The sequence below is a fragment of the Podarcis muralis genome, chromosome 13 (assembly GCF_964188315.1).
Source record: "Podarcis muralis chromosome 13, rPodMur119.hap1.1, whole genome shotgun sequence".
Taxonomy (NCBI): Eukaryota; Metazoa; Chordata; class Lepidosauria; order Squamata; family Lacertidae; genus Podarcis; species Podarcis muralis.
The window spans coordinates 58,394,528-58,417,091 of NC_135667.1; the positions used below are offsets into that span (position 1 = coordinate 58,394,528).

Sequence of the window (22,564 nt, forward strand, 5' to 3'; positions counted from 1 at the left end):
TATGGGACTGGGATCCTAACTCCTTTCGGTGAGACAAGCACCAAACAAAGCAGTCATGCTGACTGGGGCTGATGGCAGCTGTCAAAAACATTGGGAGGGTAGCGGTTTGGCCACCATAGTCCATGCATTAATTACATCAAGAATGGATCACTGCAATGAGCTCTGTGTGGGGCTTCCCTTGTGCTTGATTGGGAAGCTGCCATTAGTGCAGCACAATTGCTGGCAGCCGTGAAACCTTGTCTGCATATCACACCTGTGCTCAGAGATCGGCAGTGGCTGCCAAGTTCAAGGTATTACTATTAGCATAGAAAGGCCTTAATGACTTGGGGACACATTACCCCAAAGATGGCCCCTCGTTTGCTTCCATCTGCGGAACGGGCGCTGTTACAGGTACATCATACATGTCCCACATTTGCAAGAAATTGATATTTTAGTCTGGGAGTGCCCACACTTTGGAACTCCCTGCCAGGGGCCTTTGCTGTCCTCTTTCACCAAACCTGTCCTGATATGTGATTTAATCTGGTTTTAACTTATCACTGATTTTAATTATTTACCTAGCTGTTTTTACTGATAATCTTATTGTTTTATTCTTTTTGTAAAGCGCTTTGAGGGTTTGTTGTTTAACAATCAAAAGGCATATAAATTTTATGAAATAAATAAAAATAAACAGTAGGTTGAGGAAGGCAAATCTAGTTCTATTGTTAGTGGCCTTCAAAGGGTAGAAAAATATTTATTCCCCCGTTGCTTCTTCCTAGCCCCCTCCCCTTACACAGATATGTCAGAGTCTGCTACAATTAGAAATGTAATCTGGAGTGGGGTATTCAGTCTTTGGGCCTAGTAAAACTCCTTGAGAAATTTGCTCTGTAAGCGCTTCTGGTGGCTCCCAGAACCATTGTCAAAGGTTGGCATGGGTGGGCATCTGCTGAGGACCCTCACCCCAGCAAGAGGCACCTGCTCTTCTTCACCCTCTTCACCAGCTTGCTTGCCCACCCATCTCTCCCTGACAACAGTGGGGGGGGGCTCCTCCTGATGGGGCAAGGAGGGTCCTGCCTGCTTGCTCTGTGGCTCTGTCTGCCTGGCAAGGAAGCAGGTGGTTGGAATGAAGAGGAAGGAGCAGCTGATGATCATGGGGCTAAGGCCGTAGACTCATTGTGGGAGGGGATCCCATGGAAGGGGGTGTGACTTAGGCAAGGGCCCTTGCTGGCTCAGAGTTCATGAATGTCAGCCAATCATCTTCCTAACACCATATTTTCCTGTTAGGGATACATGTTACCTTTACACACCTTGCATTCAACACTGGTGCTAGTGTTTGTATGAAAGGGTGTACATTTGTTGATTTGTACATCTCAACTGTCGTACACACAGGAACACAGGTGAAACACCTACTGAGTGCTATGGCAAAACAACATGGTTAGTAGTTTGATTTCTGTTTCCCATTATCTGGGAAACCATGTGTCTCTTTGCCTGCTTCTAGCGATTGGGTGACTGGAGGTAGTAAGTTGCACCCAGGTTACAAATTAAAGGGAGAAAACTATTCCTTTAGCATTGTCTGAAGGGTATCTTGTGTGCTGAAAAATAGGAAGGAAACCAAACCAGAGACAGTGGTCAAATGACCTGGATGAATTTTCTAATCATTATGTCGAACTTGCCTCCTCAGCCCCTCCACGCCTTGGCCTTCCTGCTTTTCATTGTGCCTCTAGCACAGTGGGTCCCATTTGGAGGGGGCACTGCCCCCTCAGTTCCACAAACTCATCCCCAGTGCCCCCTGCCCTACCCTATAAAAATAGAGCAGTAGAGCTTAAAATACAAAGTGAGGAAGGCATTTTGCTGGGCTGTAGGTTGGTCAGTTGTAAATAAGTGGTTGATGTGCTTGTTTGGGGGGGGGGGCTGCCACATAGCGCCCTCTAGGTGATTCCCCAGGGGCTGTACTGCTCCCTTTCAGAAGCCCTGCACTAGCACATACTTTGTTCTGGAAGCCTGCATGGCTCATGAAGTTTGGAAGCTCACCTAGGATCTCTTTGGTTGCCAGCGCCTTGTGTGTTTTAGTCATCATGCAGGCTTGCTAGTGTGGGGGCTTGTTGCTCACCACTTCTTCAGTTCTGTTGCCACCCCAAACTGAACTAAAAGGAGATCCTTGCAGCAGGCTGAGGCCAGTGATAAGTGTCTCTTCTTTACTACAGCGATCACAGTGTTGTTTTGGATTGTGCTGCTCCTGCTCCTTGTCAGCTGACTTTCACTAGGGATGGTGTACGATGTTGGCAGGATTCAGGATTAAAATTAACATAAACTGTGCCGGTAACGGGGTGTTAGCGCCTGCAGTCATGGCCTTTGTGGTAACCCACATTCCTTGGCTGCTGGTACTATATGTGCATTGCTGAATTCAGGTGAACTCGAAACCTGTGGACATGCCCAGATAGAAGGGCTGGAGCCTGTTGGTAATGAGAAGGCTGGCACCTTTAAATCCCAGACTTGCCAGCCACTGAAACCTCATCCTGTCTGCGCTCGGATTCAGTCAACAAAATACCCAGTCCCCATCTCCCAGCCGAACCAAATGAACCTGGGTCACAGTACTGCTTTCTGTGTCAGAAGTGACCCACAGGCCCTTTTTCCACCCTGGGGAGGGCTTGCACCTGGGACCGATGCAGGTGGGCACTTTGAGTGCTCTGCTAGGTGGGGAGGCTTGCAAAGACAAGCTCTGGTTACAAGCTCGTTTCTAACTGTGTTGTTTATTCATTCATTTATTTTTTAAAGCTCTCTAGAGCTCATGAATAGCTCTGTTACAACATTTAAGACAGTTGCCTTTGAATGTTTGAGAGGGTAATTGGCATTTGTGTCAGAAACTGGTAGAAGTCCTTTCATCCCTCTTTTCTGTCTAGGAGTGGGGGGGAAACACATTTGTGGGGCTACTTTTGAAAGCATGTAACATTTTCAAATGCAGTGGTGGGGGATCATGTGTCCTGTGAGTAATTATACTGCAATAGGCTTAATTCAGACATCAGAACCAAGCTGTGGTTTGTAACTGGTAAGCCAGAAAAGGAAACATCCGTTTTGAAGTTGGTTTGGAAACTGTGGCTTGTGCTAACTACAACTTGGGGTGAAATGACAGGCAGCATTTGCGACCAAGCCTCTTCTTCCAGAGGCCACTAAAGAACCCAGAGTAGGCAGGTAGCAGCAGCAAAGGAGAGACTTGAAGCCTCAGTTTGCTTGATGGTCTGCACCCCACACTCTGTTGCGCTTAGTTCACGTGAAGGCTTGGCAATGAGTTTAGGCCTTGAAGCTCCTTGGGTGACTTTGAGCCTAACCTCAGCCTAACCTACCTTACTGGGTTGTTGTGAGGATAAAGTGGAGAGGAAAAGAACTATGTATGCCAACTTTGAGCTTCTTGGAGAAAAGATGGGATATAAATGAAATGAATGAATGATAATGCCTCAGCCATCCTGAATTTCCCCCCAATGTGCATTTCTGAGAAGAGGTCATCAAGAGGTGGCTCGTTTCCTTCCAAAGATAACTAGAAATATTTTGTTTTTGCTGATTTTCTTTTTCAAGACAGGGCTGCTTACAAAATGCTACAACATTGCAAACATTAACTAATACAGCAAATGAAACCACAGCATAATTGCTAATGGCAATATTTTTATTTACTGTATTTATTGAATTTATGTCCCTCCTTTCCTTCCTAAGGAGCCCAGGGCAGCAAACAAAGCAGAAAATAAAATCTGAAACAGATGAAAACAATTCAAAAAACAATTACGATTAAAAACATCAGTTATAGTTAAAAACATTCAAAAGCAGTTGGAGTGGAAAAGATTGAAAGCATTCTTCCATCCAATGATCTTAAGGTTACCTGGAACAGTATTCTTCAGCCACCAAGGACGTCTTGGGGAGAAGAAAAGGCTAAGGAGTAAAAGCCTACACAAATCCAGAGTGGAATCCCTAAGACAGTTGGGTGGTGCCTTGTACACCTCCTTCAGACAACTCCTGCAGCCCAGCTGGTGCTAAACACCTGTCTCTGCTTTCCTTTAGACCACACCAGCAAGGCCGAGAGGGGGGTTTTGTTGTCTGGTCAGCCCAGGACCTCCATCCACACTGAGGTTGGTGCCCCAGGGAGGTCACTTTAGTGCTGCTAATGCAGCAGTTTGACTTCACCCTGAGAAGCACACTCCATTGTCTTTTGAGACAGACAGATACCAACAGCAATTGCCTCAGCAAATGGGAATGTTTTCAAATTCCTCCTGGAAGTTAATTGTGATAGAGCCAGGCATACCTCATAAGAAAGCAAATTGTTCCCATAAATGTTTTTTGAAATGAGCACACAAAAATTCTTGTAACCCTTTCTAAAGGCTGGGCAAGCTAAGCAGGAGCAGACGCTGCTGGAGAGCTCAGTGTCCCAAGAGGACATTCTCCTGAGTGTGTGGTCTTGGTTTGGGGCTGAATATTGACTCAGGAGTTTGTGCGCGTGAAGAGAGAATTTTATGAACTGGAGCTTTCTGTTGCACAACTCTGAGCAAAATGTTGGCACCTTCTCTCTAGAACACTAGGCAGAAGAATGTTTCGGTAAGTGTATGTATCTTTTTTGCTCTTATTTTAAAAGAAATGTGGTTGCAGTGGGTGGACAGGCCTGAACAATATTCTAATAAAATAACTTTTGATAGGAAGTAGACTTTTTCACCAAATCACTGTAGTCTTTTTGCAAAATGTCCTCATGATTTAACCACAGGAGGGCGCTATTACACTGTAGTCACCTCGACCCAGAATTTGCAAGAATTTGCCCATTCTTTAGTTTTGTAGTGGTATGCACTTGGGTTGATGGAAACCTCTGGATTTCACTAGCTCTGCCTGCCAACCTTAAAACTTTCTCCTTGGTCTTGCTAGTTTGAACCATCCCAATTTAGATGTGGCCATTGACACATGCTTTTTTAATCTCCTGTTTGGATTACTGTAACACACTCTATGCGGGGCTGCTCTTGAAAAATGTAAGCAGCCCCACATACCTGGCTGCCGCCAGATTGTTGATTAGGGCTGGTTATAGGGAGCAGGTGACTCCCTTGCTAGAACAGCTCCACAGGCCGCCAGTCTGTTTCCTGGCACAAGTCAAACTGTGCTGGCTATCACCTACAGGGCTTAGGTCCAAGCTATCTGAATGGCAGTATTCCTCCGTATGAACCTGCCTGGGCTCTGAGATCTTTGGGAGGGGCCCTTCTCCTGGTCCCACCCCCCTCACAGGCACGCTTTGTGGGGACGCGGGAGAGGGCCTTCTCGGTGGTGGCTGCTTCCAGACAGTTTTGGAACTCCCTCCCTGGAGATGCTAGACAGGCTTCCTCCCTTCTGTCATTCCACCAGCAGATGAAGACTTTCTTGTTCCAACAAGACTGGCTGCTTTTAATGAAAGGGTTGGTGCCATGCTGGTTTTATTGTAATTATTGGTATGTTTTAAACAGATTTTCTATATGTATATAGTTTTAATTCTACCAGTGTTTAATTGTATTTTAATGATTGGTTTTTTTCTTTGTTTGTAGTGGTTCTTATTTTTATCTGTAAGCCATCTTGAGTCCTGTCAGAGGAAAAGGTGGGATAATAACAACAACAACAACAACAACAACAACAACAACAACAACAATAATAATATACCAAAATAAACTGGCATATTTTATAACTTGTGCCCATCCAATTTGTGTTCCCCAGCAACCTGCCCTTCTGATCTGAGGTCTTCACGATTCCTTCACCAATTCCCATGCCACCTCCCTGTTCATAGAAGGCCACTGTCTTCCCATTCCCCATTCTGCTGTGTATAATCCCACTGGGCTTGTGAGGACTGCAGATGTACAAATAAAAGAGCTGTGCTGGATCAGACTAAATGCCCAGCTAGTTCAGTCTTCCCCAACCTTGTGCCCTCCAGATGTTTTGGACCTCAATCTCCATCAGCCACAGCTCTCCATGGCCATTGATGAAGGCTGCTCTATAACAGGTAAAGGTAAAGGGACCCCTGACCATTAGGTCCAGTCATGCCTGACTCTGGGGTTGCGGCGCTCATCTCGCTTTATTGGCCGAGGGAGCCGGCGTACAGCTTCCGGGTCATGTGGTCAGCATGACTAAGCCACTTCTGGCGAACCAGAGCAGTGCACGGAAATGCCATTTACCTTCCTGCTGGAGCGGTACCTGTTTATCTACTTGCACTTTGACATACTTTCGAACTGCTAGGTTGGCAGGAGCAGGGACCTAGGAATGGGAGCTCACCCCATCGCGGGGATTCGAACTGCCGACCTTCTGATCGGCAAGTCCTAGGCTCTACGGTTTAGACCACAGCGTCACCCACGTCCCTGTTATATTATATATCCCCTCAAAATCCTTTTCATCAAATTCATCTTTTTGTCCATCCTTGTATAATGCCTACAAAGTGCTTTGAACAGTCAGAATACTATCTATATAAAGGCTATTGTAAGGGACCCTGCTCTTAGCTAAAATGGGAGCTGTTTAACCATCCTTGATGGCAAAGTGTTACTGCACAGTAGCTGGGAGAAAGCATGAAATGCTGCCTGCTGGGTGCGGTTGTCTCCACAGACGTCCTTGACTTCAGCCAGGTGGTGGCCTCATATGCCAGCAGTTAGGAAGATTGATACTGTTGCATTAAAATGATAGACAATTCTCATCCTATTAAAATGGGGCAGAGGGCAGGATGATTGTTGCAGGATGGTCCATGTCAGGCAGAGGCAAACTCGGCCCTCCAGATGTTTTGGGACTACAGTTCCCATCATCCCTGACCACTGGTCCTGTTAGCTAGGGGTGATGAGAGTTGTAGTCCCAAAACATCTGGAGGGCCGAGTTTGCCTATGCCTGGTCCATGTGTTGATTTTGAAGGGAATTGGGAGCTTGTCTAGGAACGGAGAAGGATTTGGTTTTACTTTATGCAAGGGGGGTGTTTCTGTTCTGCCTCGTCCCGACTAACTTCCCTTTTTTGTGCCTATATCCTACCCCAGACTCTGTATGGTCCCAGGATTCAGTAGTTGATTATGTAAATTGTCGAATCCCACACTGCGCGCGCTCTCTCTCTCTCTCTCTCTCTCTCTTTAAAAGTCGTTTTTACCTTTAACAATTATCATCACAAATCAATCATTTCTTGTACACATAGGATTCTCTGAATCTCTGGACTTCCCTTCGCCCCTCCTTGGTTTCCATACTGTATCATATAATGTTCTCCATATTTTCTTAACACTCAATTCTTGCCATAGTTCTCACTACATTGCAAGTGTTTTTTTAGAATCCAGCCAATGTTTTAATTATTTACAGTGTTCTTTTAAGTAACTTAAACCCCCCCCCCCTTCTTTATTAAATTTGTTATCTTCAGGTCATTTTGCCCTCCAGGTCATTTTCGCCATTTCAACGTAGTCCATTATCTTTGTTAGCCATTCTTCTCTTGTAGGTACCTTGTCTTCCTTCCATCTTTGGGCAAAGAACATCCACACAGCTGTCATAGCCTACATAAACAGTCTTTTCTGCTCCTTTGGTATTTCTGGACTTAAAATTCCTAATAAAAAGGCTTCTGGTTTTTTTACAAAAGTAATTTTAAACATTTTTTTCAACTCATTATAAATCATTTCCCAATATGATTTTGTCATCTTGCACATCCACATGTGCCTTCTTTCTCTTTACACTTCCAACATGTGTTTGTTGGTTTGGTTCTATATATTTTTGCTAATTTAGTAGGAGTTAGGTATCAACAATACATAATTTTCATATAATTTTCCTTCAGCATACAGCATGCTGTAAATTTTAATTCTTCCCTCCATAACTTTTCCCATGATGCAAGTTGTATATTATGTCCAATATCCCTTGTTCATTGTATCATTACTAATTTAACTTCTTCATCTTTAGCATACCATTCTAACAACAGTTAATACATTTTTGAAAGTAATTTCACATTATTCTCTAATAAATCTTTTTCAAACCTCAAAATTTGTTTACTAAAACCATTTTTTAATCCTTTATAAATACATCATTTAATTGGTGACATTGCAACCAATCAGTTACTAAATGTCATATATCCTCAGTTTTTTCCACTTTCAATTGGTCTTCTACTTCTGATAACAGCTCTTTATAAGTTGCCCACTCACCTTTTGCATTAAATTTTCAAATATATTGTTTCCAAGATGTTTTCTGTTCCAATAAATTTTTATATTTCTCCCACACAGAATAAATTTTCTCACAAAGTGGTTTAGGAAACCTTTATGCACTTTTGTCTTTTGATACCATAGATATGCATGCTAACCAAATCTATTATCAAGACCTTCCAAGTCTAAAATATCCACATTCTTTAGAACAATCCACTCCCAAAGCCAGCAAAGACGGGACACCTCATAGTATAATCTCTTTTTTTTTTTAATAAATTTTTATTGGATTTTCACATTTTATAAAGACATTACACACACAAAAAAGACAAAGACAAAAACATGTATAATTTCAGATCCTTACTTTCTTAACCTTATTCCCTGACTTCCCCCCACCCCCCCTTCATACATCCCAATTCCCATAATTCAGTCAGCAAGTTCTTATCTCTCCTCCTTACCATATTAAGATTATTTTTTAACTTAACTCTTCTTAGTTGGCCAAATTTCCTTATCCACCTCTCTTGTGACAATTAAATTCTTTCCTAAGGTTGACCCGAGTTCCCTTCCACCGATTCCCCATTTTTATATTAGATATAAATCATGCTACCTAAACCCAAAAATCATAAACAATTTTAAAATTCTTTTTCCCCTCCCCCCCTTCCCCGGTTTCAATCCCTTCCCAAGTACATGTCCATAATAACAGTTCTTAGCCTGGATTCCTCACGTCCGAGGCCTTCAAATCTCTTTCAGTCTCTGCCGATTTTGTTGGTAGCCTTTTGTGTTGGTCATCGAATCTCGAAGGAGTTCTATCACAATCACACCAGATTTTCTTCCGACCAGAGTACTTGGAAACAGCTGCTGCAAAAGGTCCACCAATCCTTCATCTTCAAGGTGGAAGCCCCAATCATATTTCTTATTTCTTTTAAGTTCCTGTATTCCAAATACTCCTGGGGCCCCCTCCTTCATCTTTCGCATCTTTTGCAGATTTGTGATCCATGTAATCCAAAGGTCTTCTTCCTTATAATCCACTAATGTAGGCTTCTGGTTGGTGCTCTCCATCTGTATTTTCTCCATTCCTTCCTTAGTTTCCTCCAGTTCTTGAAATATCTCTTCTGATTCAGCTGCAGATTTTTCCTCAGTCAAGTCCTTAGTACATTCAGCAGAGCTGCTTGTTCCAGAGGTCAAGGTTGTAAGTTGTTTGCTCATAGCCTGAGTCTGCTCTTGCAACATTCCCACAAGAAGAAACATTCTTTCTATCTCTGCCTGTAATTTTCCATCTGCAGCCATTGCAATGTCTCTGAATTCCCCCTAGAGGGATTCTGGTTACTTAGTAGTTTTATTTTTTCCCCAACAATCCTTTTTCTTCTTTGTTTCCAACAATTTTAATTCAATTGTAACACATTTAGTCCAGAGAGATATTAAATAGCAAATTTTTTTAGCCTTAAACTGCCCGTTTGACAGCTTTGACAGCTGTCAAACTCCTTATTCCTCTTCCACAGACTCAAACACAGGACGCTCCCGGGTCCGGGGGGGGGGGGGTTTACACAAAAAGCTTCTAAAATTTCACTCTCGCACTCCAGCACAAAAACTTCTTTTATCAAATCATGGAAGTTAATTTTTTTTTATCTCACACTGAGAAGAGTGGTCTCTCCACCTTAGTTCTCCGGTCCTTGCTTTAGATCGTTTGTAGGAGGGGGGGTGCGGACTTCCCTTTAGCACCTCCCCCGGTCGTACCGAATTCAAGGGTAAAAATTTTAAAGTCCGAATTCCGTTCTACTCACGGGTTGTTTCTTTCAGTTCCGAATTTAGGGAAAAAAGTCAGCGCTCTCCGGCCATGGCTCGCGGCTTCGCTCCACTGAAGTAGCGGTCTACTCACAGCACCACGCCACTCTCCGTACCCTCTCCGAAGCCTTTAAAAAGGCTCTTCGTGGGTCGGGGGCGCTTAAGGTGCCCGCCGAGTCACCAAGTCCGCAGGCTTCAGCGCCTGCGGTTTCAGAGGGTCTCCGCGTCGCCGTCGCGGCAAGACCCGTCTCCAGCGGAGCCAATTCCCTCCGGAGCTCGGAGGGAATCCGCCATTAGTCGATGGCGCTAACCCGGAAGTCCTCCTCATAGTATAATCTCAAGTCTGGCATGGGAAAGCCACCTCTTTCCTTAGTATCCGTTAACAATTTATAATTTATCATTGGTTTCTTCCCGATAAATTTGGAGATAGCTTTCTGCCATTGTTTAAATTATCCTACTCCACTGATTACTGGAATTATCTGGAATAGAAATAACATTCTTAGCAATACATTGATTTTTATTACTGATATCCTTCCCCACAAACTTCATCCTCCCCCATACCTCCAAATTTCTCTTTATTTCTTTCCAAGTGGTTATATAGTTGTCTTTAAAAATGTTTATATTCCTTGCTTTTTTCTATTAAAACAGTTCTGTTTTTTTGTGTTGTTCTGTCATATTTTTAACCAACATTTTTGCTTCCTTTTTATTTAACTTGAAACCTGCTACTTGGCCAAACTCCAGAATTCTGTCCAAGACCCTTGGTATACTTATCATCAGGTCTTCTACTGTTATCACAATGTCATCTGCGAATGCTTTCAGTTTATATGCTTTGCACCCAACTGTAATACCTTTTATTCCATCATCTGATCTTATACATCTTGCCAGGGTTTCTAAAATTAATATAAACAATAATGGGGACAGGGGACATCCCTGTCTTGTCCCTTTAGCTATTTTACATTTTTCTCTTACCACAAAAAAAATTCCTTCCAGTAGCACCTTAAAGACCAACTAAGTTAGTTCTTGGTATGAGCTTTTGTGTGCATGCACACTTCTTCAGATACACTGAAACAGAAGTTGCCAGATCCTTCTATATAGTGAGAAGGTGGGGAGGGGTATTACTCAGAAGGGTGGTGGGAATGGGTGATTGGCAGATAGCTGTGATGAGCCTGTTGACAACTCTTAACGACTGCAGTAGGTCTTACAGGAAAAAGCAAGGGCTGAGAAGGTGAAAAATGGCTTTGTCATGTATAATGAGATAAGAATCCAATGTCTTTGTTCAGGCCAGGTCTCTCCATGGTTTTAAGTTTGGTAATGAGTTGCAATTCAGCAGCTTCTCTTTCCAGTCTATTTCTGAAATTCCTTTGTAGTAAAACAGCTACTTTGAGATCTTGTATCGAATGTCCTGGGAGATCGAAGTGTTCTCCTACTGGTTTCTCTGTCTTGTGATTCTTGATGTCAGATTTATGTCCGTTTATTCTTTGGCGTAAGGTTTGGCCTGTTTGTCCAATATAGAGAGCTGAAGGACACTGTTGGCATTTGATGGCATACACAATGTTAGACGATGAGCAATTAAATAGTCCCGAGATGGTATGTGTGATGTTGTTGGGGCCAGTAATGGTGTTGTCCGGGTGTATGTGGCAGCAAAGTTGGCATCTGGGTTTATTGCAGGCTCTGGTGCCAGTGTCCGTGTTAAGTCTGGTTGTAGTATTATTGTGGGTTAGGAGTTGTTTAAGATTGGGTGGCTGTCTGTAGGCAATGAAAGGTCTTCCTCCCAGAGCTTGAGAAAGAGAACTGTCATTGTCCAGGAGAGGTTGTAGATCTCTGATGATGCGTTGTACTGTTTTAACTTGGGAGCTGTATGTGATGACTAGAGGTGTTCTGTTATTTTCTTTTTTGGGTCTGTCTTGCAGCAAGTTCTCTCTGGGTATCAGTCTGGCTCTGTTGATCTGTTGTCTAACTTCATCTGCTGGGTATTTTAGTTCTAAAAAGGTTTGCTGTAGATCTCTTAGGTGAGAGTCTCTGTCTGTAGAATTGGAACAGATACGGCTGTAACGTAGTGCCTGGCTATATACAATGGACTGTTTGGTATGTTTGGGATGGTGATGACCTGTTCCTTCAGATCAGCAGCACAACAATGGGCACCCGCATGGCCCCACAGTATGCCAACATCTTCATGGCAGATGAAACCTCTCTTGTACCTGCGATACATTGACGATATTTTTATCATCTGGACACATGGTCAACAGACCCTGGACACCTTCCACCAGAAATTCAATGATTTTCAAAAAATATCGTCAATGTATCGCAGGCACAAGAGAGGTTTGATTGGGTAGGAGTTTAGGAAACGTTGTTCTAAATCTGCCATGAAGATGTTGGCATGCTGTGGGGCCATGCGGGTGCCCATTGCTGTGCCGCTGATCTGAAGGAACAGGTCATCACCGAATTTGAAGTTGTTGTGGGGAAGGACAAATTGGCAGAGTTTTGTGGCAAAGTCCGCTGTGGTTTTATCTGAAATGGTGTTCCTTATAGCTACCAGAAATTCAATGATTTTCACCCCACAATCAACCTAACAATGAATCAATCTATGCAAAAAATACATTTTTTGGACACTACTATAAAAATACAGGATGGGCACATAGACACCACCTTATACCGTAAACCAACTGACCGACAAACATATCTACATGCCTCTAGCTACCATCCCAAACATACCAAACAGTCCATTGTATATAGCCAGGCACTACGTTACAGCCGTATCTGTTCCAATTCTACAGACAGAGACTCTCACCTAAGAGATCTACAGTTTTGACTATGGCAGACCAACACGGCTACCTATCTATAACTTATCTTATCACGTTATTCACTATTAGCAAAGCCTATTGCTCTGAGTAAATTGCTTCTATTCCCCTCTGGAATGACTCTCCAAAGTTCATCATCTCTATTGTTTTTCCCCATAAACATCCATGACACATTGTCAAAGGCCTTCTCTGCATCTATAAACATTAATGTGGATCATTCCTGACCTCCAGATATAACATCAATTATATTCCTTATGCTATCCTTCATTTGACAGCCAGAAAGCCTGCTTGATTTTGATGAATCAAATCTTTGAACAACGTTTTCATATGATTGCCATTATATTGGCAAATAGTTTGTAATCATTATGTAGCAGAGAAATTGGCCTATAATTTTTTACGGATAGTAAGTCTGTGTCTTACTTTGGGATTAAAGTGATATATGCCTTTTTCCAAGACTCTGGTTCAAAATTTTATTCATTACTTCTTTTAAGGGTTATATCAGAAAATCTTGTAAATTCTTATAATATTTTGCTGATAGTCCGTCTGGTCCTGGTGATTTGCCTATTTTTGTCTGGTTGATTACTTGTTGGAATTCCACCATCGTTATTGGTGCATTTAAATAATTAATTTTCTGAACTGGAATTTGTGGCAATTTATTCTGCATCAAATATTTCTCGATTTCACCTTTATTTTCTTTACCGGATCGATATAGTATAGTATTTTATGAATTGTCTTCTTATGTCTTTCAAATTATCTATTATTTTTCCATCTATTTTCAGTTTGTTAATTGTTTTCATTCCCTGTCTTTTCTTTAACTGCTATGCCAACAGTTTCCCAGGTTTGTTAGCGAATTCAAAAAAATTCTGCCTTAGTGTTTTTATCTTTCTTTCAATTCACTAACATTGAAAATTGTGTTTGTAACATTTATATATTTTGCTTAATTGCATCTTTACCAGGTTTTTAAATCAATTTTTCTATTATCTCTTCCTTTCTTGTTTTCTTTATCCTCAGGAGTTCGTTCCCCTTTATCTTCCACTGTGTGTGTGTGTGTGTGTGTGTGTGTGTGTGTGATATTTACATATATTACTGTGGATGCTCAGGTTGCGAATGTGATCTGCGGGTTGCGATTTGGCGCTTATGTTGGAATCCAGTTGGAATTTCCTTCAGAATTATTATATTAAGTTCATCTGTTAGAAGTCTCTTTTGATAATTCATCTGTAGTATTCTATCTTTTGCTATACATTAGTTGAAGGTCACCTGGCAGTCCCTTGGCAATACCTTTGCCTTTGCAAAGCTTAATTTTATCCTGAAGGGTTTGTTGATCGCTTGGGCTACTTCTTCTTGTATCTCCATCCAGATGTCTAATTCCTGTATTATTTTTTCTCTTATGTCTTCCTCAGTCTCCTCCGGTATCCCACGAAAACACAAAGTTAAATCTTTATGTTGCATTTACAGAACTGCAATCGAGTCCCAGGCGGCCTCCTGCATCTTCATCAGCTCGGCCGATTCTTCCCTCATTTTACCATGTTCCCTTTTCAATTTCCCCCCTTCTGTTTGTGTTTTTTTCTGTTGTTTCCTCAAGGCCTTTTGTATTTTCCCCCCATCCCCTGCACTGATTTTTTTCCAATCCTGTCATTTTGGTTGAAAATTCTTTGGTTGAAAACTCACTTTTTTTTGGGGGGGGTGCACAACGTCCTTGTACTTTCCCTGAGCCCCCCTCACCGATTGAGCCTTTCTCCCGAGATCAAGGCTCGTGCTCTGTCACCATTCGCGGGAACCCGGAAGTTCCCCACTCTGCACTCTCAGGTTGTTTGAATTACACCATGGTAAGTCATGGGATGTGGGTGCTCATACTCTGCCTCTCCTTACAGTGGGACAAGGAATTCTTAGTGATTGAAGTAGTGCGGGATGAACCTCCCACATCCTTGCTGGGCCTCTTCTTTGAGTTTGTTGGCAGTTATATCAGACGGATTTATATAGTGAACTTACATCCTGCCACTCAGTAAACATTATTCACAAGATAGAAAACACAAGTGTATGCTTGGTTGAACATCAGTTTAGAAATACATAATTTAAAACAACCATTGAGACAGTTTTAGTTTTACTTAATGCAAAGGGGGTGAGTTTCTGTTCTGCTCAATCTCTGTGAACTTATCACCTGGACCCTGCACTATAGAATTAAAATAAAAGCTGCATCCCACAGTTCAGCAACATGCTCACCTGAATGTGTGTCTGGCAGTACTTGTACACCCAACAACGTGAAGAGGAAAGATCCAGTAGTAGGGCACCAGGAAGCTTGTCTACTGCGGCACAGATACTTCCATTGGATCTGACTTGCTTGTTTCTAATGTTAGCAGCCTCTTCCTGCAACAAAAAGGAAATGTGCCCCTTTGCCTCAGCATTATCCAGTTCCCAGCTGAGGTGTGTATGTGTCTTTACAGAACTTCACTCTTTCCCTGCCTACCAGGGAGGTAAGGAAGCTGTTTCACTGGCATTGCTGCTCAGTTTTGGTCTGAAGGAGAGGAAGCCCTGTCCTGGTGCTCCCGAGTAGAGAGCTGGCCTCAGCTGGTGTCCTCCTCTGCACTGGCTTTTTGTGGCCCATGTGGGTTTCTGTTGCATGTGGGATACACACACACACACTTTTTATTAACTTATTATTACAGCACACACACACCACTTAGAAAACAAACTACAAAAGAAAACACAAAATAAATTATAAACATATATCCCTAAATCTGCAAGTATCTGCACATGGACTTTTGTTATCTAATCTTTAGTTCTTATTCTATTCTAATAGACTTCCTTCTCAGTGTGGGTCTGATTTTAAACTTGATAAACTGTTTCTTTTTCATTTCGTCTTTTCTACCATTCTCCATATGTTGTATTTGTAAACCATATTTTGTTTTGCAAAAATTATTCGAAGCAAGTCCAGGTTTTAATTTGAGGGCACTGTTTTTTAAAATAATCTCTGTACTTTCCCCACTCTTTTTGAAATTGCATCCGTCATTTTTGCCAACTCAAGGCAATCAAATAATCTCTCTTGCCACTCTTTTTTTGTTGTTACTGTTTCGCGTTTCCAGTTTTTTGCAATTAACATTCTTGCTGTGGATGTTGTATAAAGGAATATTCTCTTATTTTCATTTGCCATGTCTGAATCTACTATGCCCAATAGAAATGCTTCTGTTTCTTTTTTTACAAAAGTTTGTTTAAATATTTTTTTCAACTCCTCATATACCGTGTCCCAGAAGCTCTTAATTTTGTTACAGGTCCACCACGTATGAAGTAACGACCCCTCTGATTGATTACATCTCCAGCACATTTTAGATTTTGTTTTATACATTTTGGATATTTTGGTAGGTCTTATCTGTTGTTGTTGTTTAGTCGTTTAGTCGTGTCCGACTCTTCGTGACCCCATGGACCAGAGCACGCCAGGCACTTCTGTCTTCCACTGCCTCCCGCAGTTTAGTCAAACTCATGCTGGTAGCTTCGAGAACACTATCCAACCATCTCGTCCTCTGTCGTCCCCTTCTCCTTGTGCCCTCCATCTTTCCCAACATCAGGGTCTTTTCCAGTGAGTCTTCTCTTCTCATGAGGTGGCCAAAGTATTGGAGTCTCAGCTTCAGGATCTGTCCTTCCAGTGAGAACTCAGGGCTCATTTCCTTCAGAATGGATAGGTTTGATCTTCGTGCAGTCCATGGGACTCTCAAGATCTCCTCCAGCACCATGTAGGTGTTATATACCACCTATAAAACATCTTGAGAAAATGCCGTGAATCTCCGGTCCTTATTCCATAATTTGTCCCAGGCCAATAATTGAATATTTTTGCCTAGGTCCATTGCCCAGTTAATCATTATTTCCTTTACTTGCTCATCTTTAGCCTCCCATTCTAAAATAATTCCATACATTCTAGAAATTACTTTTTTCTTGTTTTGTATAAATTCGTTGTCTAGTGTTGACTCTTCTCTTGCAAAACCTTTTTTTAATTATCTATTCTAAACACCTCATTCAACTGATGGTATTGAATCCATCCCGTCAAGTGATATTTTATTTCCTCATATTTTTTCAGTTTCAGTTTATTACCTTCTTCATCTAAGAGATCCTTATATGTGGCCCATAGCGTTTCCATGCTCTTCCTTTTGCCTGCTATAGCCTCCAGAGGGGAGTGCCACCAAGGGGTTTAGGGTTCTAGTAATTCTTTGTGCTTCACCCATACTCTATATAAAGGCTTTCTTATGATATGACTGAGGAATCCTTTTCATATCCTAAGTATGCATGCCACCCATAGGGATTGTCAAACCCTTCTAAGTCCGGTAAATCTACATTCTGTTTTATATATAATTATGGTATTATTCCCCCCAAAAAAACTGGTGTTATGAGTCATCATTGCCAAAACAAGATGACACCTGATTGGCTCTCTAAACACTCCTTTTTCTGGTTATTTGGCTATAACTCTTGATAGAATACAGATAATTGAACAAACCTTGTTGCATTACAAGAGAGCCAGTGTGGTGTAGTGGTTAAGAGCGGTAGTCTCGTAATCTGGGGAACCGGGTTCGCGTCTCCGCTCCTCCACCTGCAGCTGCTGGGTGACCTTGGGCCAGTCACACTTCTCTGAAGTCTCTCAGCCCCACTCACCTCACAGAGTGTTTGTTGTGGGGGAGGAAGGGAAAGGAGAATGTGAGCCGCTTTGAGACTCCTGAAGGGGAGTGAAAGGCGGGATATCAAATCCAAACTCTTCTTCTTCTTCTTCTTCTTCTTCTTCTTCTTCTTCTTCTTCTACATTCTTCATTTAATTATCTTTCCAATGATATATAATTTTATGGTATTACTCCAAAAGAAAGTGGTGTTATGAGCCATCAAACCTTGGAAATACACTTTCTCCAAAAGGTTTCCACAATTTTGGCCACTAGTGTAGTTTGTTTTTAACACACCCATTTGGTGTGAGGGTTCATAAAATAGAACTAGCAGACCTCTCCTGGCCAGCATGTTTTCAGTTTTCCTTGGTAATGAGCTCTGATCAAGGTGGCCTTTTGGAAAAACTGAAATTTTCTGTGTGTGTGTGTGTGTGTGTGTGTGTGTGTGTGTCTGTCTCTACACACACCATATTTTTGCCACATAAGACGCACCTGACCATAAGACGCACCTAGTTTTTAGAGGAGGAAAACAAGAAAAAAAATATTCTGAACGAAACACTGAATGTATGATTTTTGTGGTTCATGCTATGGCCACAGACATGTGATTTGATAGTGAGTTTGGGGTAGCCCAATGCAAAAATCCTGAGGATCCATGTGGATCCGTGCTTTGTAACCACATTTTTGTGCCATTGTGGCCCCACACAACAGTGGGTGCGTGATTTTGTGTGTGTGTGTGTGTGTGTGTGTGTGTGTGTGTGTATCGGCTGTAGCCATGGACATGCTATGAGACCTGATGGTGAATTTGGGGTGACCCAAAGCAAAAATCCTGAGGATCCATGGCCTTTTACCTCCCCCCTCCTAGGCAGCCTCTGCTAGCATCCCTTATCTCTCTCCCGATCCCACCAATCAGCTGCTTCCTTTCAACACTCCCTTCCCTCTTGTTTGCCTTAGTGTCTTTTCCTTAGCTGTAGCAGTTTTTTGCTCCTCCTTTTCTTCTAATTTCTCTCCTCATTGATTTAGTCTTCCTTGTCTCCTCTCCTTGCAAGTTTGCTGTCTTTACCTCCCCCCTCCCAGGCAGCCTCCTTTATTGCTAGTGTCCCTTATCTCGCTTGCGATCAGCGGCTTTGTTTCAACACCCACTTCCCTCTTTCAAAAAAAAACAACAAAACACCATGATCTGCTTTTTGCCCCTGGGCAATTCGGCTCCAGGGACCACACATTCGCTCCATAAAACGCACAGACATTTCCCCTTACTTTTTAGGAAGAAAAAAGTGTGTCTTGTGGATTGAAAAATACGGTATATTAATTTCTTGCATGTTTAGGGCTATATCAATTGCTAGTCATGCTCAGAGGAGACCCACAGAAATTAATGGACATGATTAATGTAATTTCAGTAGACATACTCTGAGTAGAACTTAGTTGGATACATCCTTCGTAAGTAGAAGGAAGCCACTGTAATGAACAGCCATGTGCAAATGATGATACCTTGTACAATGTTTTTTAAATGGTGGCCAGCTGAAGCACATGTTGGAATAATGGAATACAGGCACATTGTCCAGGTGCTCTCTCCTTCTTTGCCCCCCAAACGCACATACACACAGTTGATGGTTCCCAGGTGCTCATCTCACAAAATGGCTCTTGCCACTCAGCTGTCATGGTGGCTGGGGGAAAGAGCCTGGCTTCTGGATGAGCTCCTGATTGACTCAGGGCTCTTCCCTCACAGGGCGTGCATTCTTAATGCTATTCAGGCAGCTCCCCTAGTGCTGCTGTGCACCTCCTTGAGGTTCTCCACACCATCCCTTCACCTTGAACGCATCTGCACACATAATGTTCCACGCCAGTGTGGGATTGCCAGCTGGTGGGAGGAACAACCAAACTGCAGTTGGGAATGTCTTCCTAAAATGGTATTTATGCTGTTGGTTTAAATATTAACTGAGGCAGTTTCTAGCTCAGTTTGCTGAAGAGGTTTCAGGCCAGCTGCTGTGCAGAGTCCTTTAACCCTGCTGATGACCTTGCCACCTTTTTTCTGTTCTGCTTCCTGGCCTCTTAGTAAGTTCAGCTAGCAAATGGCTTCAGTCAGTGGTTTCAGAGCAAACTGCTACTGAGATGGGAAAATGGATCTCTGGCTTTTCTTGCTTCAGCCCAGCTGCTTGAGCTGATGAGGGTTTTTTTGCTTTTGTTCCTTTAGAAGGGTGGCTAACTGGGAGATATGCTGGAGGTTTACAAAATGAAGCACAGGGTGGAGAAAGTGGGCAGAAAACCTTTGCTCCCCCTTGTATATTACTGGAACTCGGGAGGGGGCAGGGTGTCACTCAGTGAAATTGATTGACAGTGGATTCAGGACAGGCAAAATAAGTGACTTCTTCACAGTATTTGCTGCCACTAAGTCTGGCAATGGCCATACTTTAAAAAGAGGATTAGACAGATATTCTGAGGACCTAAGTCTGTTGGTGGATATTACACAGGAGTATAACTGAATGGAACCTCCAGGGCCAGATGAAGTATTATTTGGAATGCCAGTTGTGTAAAGATGGGGCAAACTGAAGGAGGCAGGCTGCTTTGATGTTTTATGCCTCCTTGGGAAAGGCTGCAGGGATGGAGGGTGCCTTGTAAGTAGAGTAAGTCTCTCGATTTTCACAGTGGAACTGTTGTTTCCAGTTCAGGTCATTTATTTCAGTAATCTGATTTCAGATCCCTGAATCAACTTTTAATAATGGTTTTTCACTCTGCCTTTGGGGCAGTGCTGTAAACAGCTCTTGTTGACATAGAAGGAGATGAGAACTTCCAAACACCTGTTCTCTTGGGATGATGATCAGTGCAAACCCCTGACTATTTTTAAACTGTCTCTGACAAAGCCAGCTGGCTCGAATGAAGTAATATTTCTAATGAACATTCACCATGATGGCTGTGGAATGCATGGTCGCTGCAGCCTTACAAGGGAAAGCCCAAGAAGGGGCCACAAAATGCCCTGAAACCTTGAGTCATACAGCCAAATTAAGGCGCACCTCGGCGGCTGTCTTGGATTTTGCCAAGACTTCCATCCCAAATTGAGCTGGAGATGGAGCATGTCCTAGCACACATTCCAACACAAACACAACAGTTTTCGGAAATGAAAAGGAGGGGAAAGGTGCTCCTTACGCATTCCTAATTATCTCTAGAGGGGTAGCCCTGCTAGTCTGTTGCAACCAGTGGCGTAGCGTGGGGGGTGCAGGGGGGGCCAGCCGCACCGGGCGCAACATCTGGGGGTTAGGGTTAGGGGGTGCAAATCCACGGGTTAGGGGGCGCAAATCCATGGGTTAGGGGGTGCAAATTACTTGCCTTGCCCTGGGTGCTGACAACCCACGCTACGCCGCTGGTTGCAACAAAAGTAACAGTGTCTTATTGAACTTCAAGGACAATAAGTTTATTATGGGATGGACCAGAGTCCACTTCATCATATGCATGAGGTCTTTCCCTACCTTAGTGGGTCAGGAGTGGGGATAGGGCAGGCATACACACAAATGTAGAGACACACATGCACCTCTGGTTGGAAGGGGAGAGGAAGTGTACTGTAAGTTGTGTGGTCAGAGGGAAGTGTATACCAACCAACAGGATTATAGCTTAAATGCATGCAAAATGGTTACATTGACCATTCACATAGCAGTGGGGGTGAGGATACAAACATCCTGGAATGGGTCAGCTGATTTGACACCTGTAGTATCTTGATTCACATAACAGAATGTTACCTCTTTGCCCCTACTAGAACAGCTATGTCGCCCATCAATGTGAGGGTAGTTGGTCACCCATTGCTTCAACATTTCTTCTTTTGGGTGCCTCGTCAATGTCCTTCATGTCAAGATTTTTTGAGCATTTTTATGAAGGGGACAATGGCACATCTCCAGTACTAAATTACTCTTGGGGCCTGGCATTGTCACCCACAACAATTCTGTGGAAGAGTCTGCCTGGTTTTGGATTTCTAGCCAGGTGGATTCTGTACCCTCTTTGGCGTACAAAGTAATATAATTTTTGTGTGTGTGGAGAGGGACTATTGTGTGGATGTTTTTATTTTTTATTAATGTCTTTAGTGATTTTATATATTGGTTTTATTCTGTGAACCGCCCTGAGACCCCTGGATATAGTGTGGTATATAAATTCAATCAATCAATCAGTCAGTCAGTCAATAAATAAATACCAGTATGTTTTTCCCTATCCTTCCTGTAGAGCTTATATCCAGCGATAACCGTGTTTCACTGGTTCTCTCCATTCCACCTGGAATATACCGTACTTTTCGCACCATAACACGCAGTTTTTCCCCCTTAAAAAGTAAAGGGAAATGTGTGTGCGTGTTATGGAGCGAATGCAGGCAGGAGGAGCCGCTCTTGCTGGCTGTTCGGCAGCCTCTTTTCCTCCGCTTGGCTCCCTGAGAAGCCGGCAACAGCTGAGCAACAGCTGAGTGTCGGGAGACAGCCTCTCTCCCTCCTGTCTGCCTGCTCTATGGCTTTTTAGCGAGGTGGGAGAAGGGAGGCAGCTTGGAAGCCGGCAAGAGCTGCCTGCAGCTGTAAAAGCCAAGGTGGGAGAAGGGAGACAGCCTCTCTCCCTCCTGTCTGCCTGCTCTATGGCTTTTTAGCGAGGTGGGAGAAGGGAGGCAGCTTGGAAGCCGGCAAGAGCTGCCTGCAGCTGTAAAAGCCAAGGTGGGAGAAGGGAGACAGCCTCTCTCATGGCAGTTCACAATATCAGAATAGATTCTTTATTGTCATTACACAAGTGCAACATTGCACAAGTGCAACGAAATTGGATGCCATCCCTTAAAAACAACAAAAGCAAAACAACAACAACAACCAAACAAACCACATTCCAGCCACACCCACACCCACACCCATCAAACTCCCAGGTCACACTATCGAGTTACAGCATTCAAAAAGGCCACAGCTCTTGGATAGAAACTGTTTTTCAGTCTATTTGTCCTTGACTTGATGTTTCTATATCTCCTGCCAGAAGGCAGTAGTGCAAACAGACTGTGTCCCGGGTGAGATGAATCCTGCAGGATGTTGTTTGCTTTCCTAAGACAACGGGAACCGTACAGTTCTTCCAAAGATGGGAGAGGATGACCAATAATCCTTTGGGCTGTGGTTATGACCTTCTGGAGCACCTTCCTCTCCCTAGCTGTACAACTGGAGAACCAAGCACAAATACAGTATGTAAGAATGCTCTCTATGGAGCCTCGGTAGAAGGACACCAGCAGTCTCTCACTCAGATTGTTCTTCTTCAA

General features: G+C 43.0%; 1 protein-coding gene across 15 annotated transcripts in view; it reads left to right on the forward strand.

The window, feature by feature from the left end:
• KIAA1671 (KIAA1671 ortholog) overlaps window positions 1-22,564 on the forward strand; it is a 130,777-nt gene that overhangs the window by 37,573 nt on the left and 70,640 nt on the right. The gene's annotated exons all lie outside the window — the stretch shown is intronic.